The 6000-nt window shown below is 39.2% G+C and overlaps 1 long non-coding RNA gene across 1 annotated transcript; it reads right to left on the reverse strand.

Moving 5' to 3' along the window:
- Positions 1-2923: 2923 nt before the first annotated feature.
- On the reverse strand, positions 2924-4642 carry LOC128686664 (uncharacterized). The gene is made up of 3 exons (XR_011391891.1): positions 4487-4642; positions 3637-3754; positions 2924-3440 (listed from the first exon to the last, which is right to left on the reverse strand). It is a non-coding gene; the product is annotated as an uncharacterized lncRNA (long non-coding RNA).
- Positions 4643-6000: the final 1358 nt, after the last annotated feature.

The raw sequence follows: 6000 nt of genomic DNA on the forward strand, positions 1-6000 counted from the left end.
AAGAAGATAGAAGAAAACCCAGAAGGGTTAGTATGTATATGCTTATACATGTATATATAGTGTGACCAAAGTGTAAGTAGAAGTACCAGGACATACCTGAAATCCTGCATGTTTATGAGACAGAAAAAAGACACCAGCAATCCTACTATCATGTAAAATAATTACATGCTTCCGTTTCACACTCATTTGGCAGGACGGTAGTACCTCACTGGGCGGTTGCTGTCTACCAGCCTACTACCTAGGTCAACCTACTGCCTAAATACTACTACTAATTTTAATAATAATAAAACAACTATACAATTAGGAAAATAAGAGCGAATGGTTATAAGGGCGTTGCATCACCATGGTTACTGTTCTCCTGCATAAACTTCTGTAGAATACAAGCAGCAGTGGAGGGTGTGTCACATTATATACCAATTTATTTGTTTATCTGCGTCACTCTGGATATCTCAAAAAGAGTCCTGGGTGCTCCTGATAATATTAAGGCTGGGAAGAGAGCCACCTTTGTCAACCTTGAAACTGAGAAAAGCTTTGTTGTCGACGCCATTTACACAAGTGTTGTCCTTTCTCCTTGACTTTGAATTAATTTGTGGGTAGTAACTGGAATATACTCCTCAAGGGAGGTTTCTTGATGCCGTTGATGGGCTCTTGATGATAGGAACTGGACCTAACCTCAGCTTACCTGAATGGAACCTGATTATCTCTCTTCTCCAGGCGATATATGACTCCTACAGGTTTAGCGTAGCACTGAGGTAGGTATACTGGCGTTCACAATGCCTTGCGATAATTTGAGAACGCCACTTCTGATATTTTGATATAATGTGCTGGAAAACAACGATATTCTGATATAATATTCTGGAAAATACTGAGATTGTGTTAGTAGGTATTGGAAAATGATTTTTTTCTATAATGTGCTGGAAAACTTAAATATTCTGTTATAATTTAATGTTATACACTCATACATTGTTCCCATACATTGATACAGTATACTGATACAATGATACATTGCTTCTGGTCTCTGTGCAGTAACCATAGAATGTGTGGGTGCCAACTTGCAGTTTTATTTAATTGAGAAATTGGGGCATGTGTTGCCATGCGATATGTGAAGGTCTCTTCTGACTGATGTTTAACTGCATTAGAATGCACCACGCGGTGCTATTCCTTTTGCTTGGATTGAGATAGAGTGGGCTGATCTTACAGGATACTGGCATACTTTTCCCAGATTGAGCAGTGATCCAGAGACATCTAGAATTATTACTGTGGTTGAGCTCTGCTCTATTTTTATGCGCACTCATGCGCACATGATTGTATTCTTATTCACACCTACACACGCACACACACACACACACACACATACACATACACACACACACACACACACACACACACACACACACACACACACACACACGCCCACACGAGGTGTCAGAGTGGGCGCCTGTGACAAGCGGGGTTCCACAGGGGTCAGTCCTAGGACCTGTGCTGTTCTTGGTATATGTGAACGACATAACGGAAGGGATAGACTCAGAAGTGTCCTTGTTTGCAGATGATGCGAAGTTAATGAGAAGAATCAAATAAGATGAGGATCAGGAAGGACTACAAAGAGACCTGGACAGGCTACAAGCCTGGTCCAGCAACTGGCTCCTTGAGTTTAACCCTGCCAAATGCAAAGTCATGAAGATTGGGGAAGGGCAAAGAAGACCGCAGACACAATATAGTTTAGATGGCCAAAGACTGCAAACCTCACTCAAGGAAAAAGATCTGGGGGTGAGTATAACACCGAGCATATCTCCTGAGGCGCACATCAATCAGATAACTGCTGCAGCATACGGGCGCCTGGCAAACCTACGGATAGCGTTCCGATACCTCAGTAAGGATTCGTTTAAGACTCTGTATACCATCTACGTCAGGCCCACACTGGAGTATGCAGCACCAATTTGGAATCCACACCTAGTCAAGCACGTCAAGAAATTAGAGAAAGTGCAAAGGTTTGCAACAAGACTAGTCCCAGAGCTACGGGGATTGTCCTATGAAGAAAGGTTGAGGGAAATCGGCGTGACGACACTGGAGGACAGGAGGGTCAGGGGAGACATGATAACGACATATAAAATGCTGCGCGGAATAGACGAGGTGGACAAAGACGGGATGTTCCAGAGAAGGGACACAGACACAAGAGGTCACAATTGGAAGTTGAAGACTCAGATGAATCAAAGGGATGTTAGGAAGTATTTCTTCAGTCATAGAGTAGTCAGGCCATGGAATAGCCTAGAAAGTGATGTAGTGGAGGCAGGAACCATACATAGTTTTAAGGCGAGGTATGATAGAGCTCATGGGGCAGGGAGAGAGAGGACCTAGTAGCAATCAGCGAAGAGGCGGGGCCAGGAGCTGTGACTCGACCCCTGCAACCACAAATAGGTGAGTACAAATAGGTGAGTACACACACACACACACACAACACACACAACACACACACACACACACACACACACACACACACACAGGTTCATTATATGTCTCTCTGTAAACCTGTGACTACCGCCCACAGGATGGGTAATGGGTGCATAATGAAGCTAATAACTTAACATACATATGCACCTGCATTCATATGTAAACATGATCGTAATTTTGAACTGCATTTTCTTACTAAGGTGTAATTTTAACCAAAAACAAAAAGAACAACAGTGTTTTACTTTTGTGATTTACAGACAATATTCCAAAATATCAGTATTTTTCACCAGCAGTTGTCGATGCCCAAGTGAATTTACGGCATCGAATATACTTATTATTACGTGCTGCCAGCAGTAACAGCCTGGTTGATGAGACCCTGATCCGCCAAGAAGCCTGGTGTCAGACCTGGCCGCGGGGGCGTTGACCCCGAAACCCTCTCCAGGTATACTCCTTTATGGGAGAATAAACCAATCAATTATTTTTTTCCAGTGAAAATTTATTTATTTATATAATTCTATACAATTCGAAAAGTTCATTACAAGTGAACCACATTTTTCTAAATTATGGCGAGTGGTTGAATTGTCATCGGAGTTTCCAACAGGAAGATTTTTTTCTAAATTTATTTCTAAATATATACCTATGTTTTTATTCTTAGCGTTTATTACATGAATAGTTAGAACACATTAGCATATCGAGAAAAATGTCTGCAGTTCCTGCGGTCTACGAGGGGGGACTAGCAGTAGTAAAAGTAGAATCAGTAGCAGCAGCAGTAGTATTAATAGTAGTAGTAGTAGTAGCAGTAGTAGTAGTAGTAGTACTAGTGCTTGAGCCGGGAATTGGTCTGGTGCCACAGTTAACATGGGTAGCCCAGTTGCATTCCTTAAGCACGTCGTCGAAGAGTGTATCTTCTCCACATTCAAAGAGATAAGCCGTTCCTTGTGAGCACTCACAGTATTCTTGGCAGTTTTCAGGAACGGCAATGTATAAAGGGTCTGTTGACGTGAACAGAGGTATGAGTGTGAGCTTAGAAGGTGGAGTGATAAGAACATAAGAAAGGAGGAACACTACAGGAGGCCTGTTGGCCCATACAAGGCAGGTCCTGGTATGTATACAGGAAGACAATTATATTACCTGGGTACTAATACATATACACATTGATACAGATTTATACAACTGCAAATATCTTACCTGGGCCATCTTCTGCCGGGCACTGGTCGGATATTGCGTCATCACAAGGGGTTCCTGCACCATCTTTGATGACAGTGGCTGATGATAAGGCCACTAGCAGCAATACTAGCAACGACTTCTGTAAATTAAAAAGAATATAACGTAAAACTAAAAATTAACATCAGATGGGTTAAATATTAGGTTAAGTTCGGTAAGGTTTGTCAAGAAATAGGACAAGTGTTTCCTGACGAGGGTCTTAGTTATACGACGACCCACAGCTGGAGCTTCCGGCCATCTGACCGAGGCCTTCCGCTGGCTTAAATATAATACGCTACAAGCATATGAGAAGCGGTTGCATTTTTTGTTATATTTAACTTGCAAAATGCACGCAAATTATGTAATATAGATTATATTTCTTAAAAGAACACATTAATTATAAAGCAGAAATTTGTCCAACAAATTTACTCTTTGCACTAAATATTAAAGCGAGAAACACAGAGACATAATCATCGCAAAACAGTATTCAGAAGTTATTTTTTTTAAGGTTTATGGCGGAATGTCAAAGCTTGAGAGATATTTGTGTGTTAGAGAAAACTACATGACCACTGTAACTAAATATTGACTAAATGATAATAATAATAATAATAATAATAATAATAATAATAATAAAAATAACAAAAATACTAATATAATAATAATAATTTCAATAAAATAACAGAAATACTAATATAATAATAATAATATTAATAATAATAATAATAATAATAATAATAATAATAATATTAATAATAATAATTATTGTTATTATTATTATTATTATTGTATACAATTAGGGAAATAAGAACGTATGGTTGTAAGAGCGTTGCCTCACCATGGTTGTTGTTCTGCTGAACTTGTGTATAATACAAGCAGCAGTGGAGAGTGTCACATTATATACCCAGTTTTGTGTTTATCTGCGCCACTCTGGATATCCCACAGAGTCCTGGGTGCTCTTGATAATATTAAGATTGGGAAGAGGGGCCACCTTTGTCGACCTTGAAGACTGAGAAACAGCTTTGTCTCCAGCGTCTGTTACACAAGTCTTATCCAGCCCACTTGACCTTTGAGTTAATGTGTATTTAGTAACTGAAATATGCCCCTTAAGGGAGGTTCCTTGATGCCGGTGATGGGATCTTGATGTAAAGAACTGGATGTAACCTTTGCTTAGCTGAATAAAACCTGATTACCTCCTTCTCCTATGGGTTTAGCGTAGCACTACAGTGCGTCTACTGGCCATCAAAATTTTAAAACACTGGATGCTTCCATTTATCTGAGACACATTACACCAGTTGACGTCGCCTTCCCAGCTCTACAAGAGAGTACATGTGAAAGACAAATAAGACAGGACTTGGAAATCCACACAGTAAGGCTATCCGCTAAGAACTATATACTTCTACAATAGATTAAAATCTATCACCTAAAACCTATACCTAAAACAGAAGGTTATCTTCCTATATTTCACTGCCTTCGGACTCACCCGGTGTGAGAAAAAAGGAAGAAGAATATACCAAATCCTATCTAGATAAATGGCATTAAATTTACAAGAGAGATGGAATTAGTTGAAAGTTATGAGCTGTTTAGTGCTATTATATTATGACACATCTTCCACCTGGTATGTTTACCACCTATTAGTATTGTTATTAACTAGGCTGCCTCGTTGTTAACTAATTACCCTGATGAACAAACATCAGGAATCTGCGGACTTCATATTTCTCCAGGGAAGTATTTAGTGTAAACATGTGTTTGCAAAATGCTACTCCAGCTGATTTTTGAATGACTATTGTCTTCAAGCTTACAACTTTATCAGATAGTTCATTCCGTTCTGTTGCAATCCTATTTACACAAAAGCCTTTACACTCGTTCGTGTTGCATCTTCCGTCTCGCTGTTTCATTCATCTTTTTCGAGTTACTGACTCAAAGATCACTTCAAATAATTCTTCTTGTCTGTGTCAAGGCCTTTCAGTGTATCTTGAAGGTTCCTCTTACCTCATGTCTTCTTTACTCTAATGCATTTATAAGCTCTATATATAAGCTCTATATATGCTCTATTTGCTTCTGTCTGTGAGAAATGATGAAGGTCCTGGCCAACGGAACATTTTCTCAATAAAATGACGTAAACTTCATTGTGTCTTATTTACACATTTGTCTGCATTTTCTGCCATTGAAAATAAAATAATAAATACAGCAGTGGTAATGAGAGAAGCTTTATTAATAAAAGGGTAATAAGCTAGCACACTGAAAGTCCTTTACAAGTTAAAATTTTTTTAAGGAAGGCGGAGTATATGGAGGGGGAAAAAAAAAGCTTAAATGACTTTGAGGAGAAAGAAAATGTTAAAAATTTTGCTA

The sequence above is a fragment of the Cherax quadricarinatus genome, chromosome 12 (assembly GCF_038502225.1).
Source record: "Cherax quadricarinatus isolate ZL_2023a chromosome 12, ASM3850222v1, whole genome shotgun sequence".
In the NCBI taxonomy this organism is placed as follows: Eukaryota; Metazoa; Arthropoda; class Malacostraca; order Decapoda; family Parastacidae; genus Cherax; species Cherax quadricarinatus.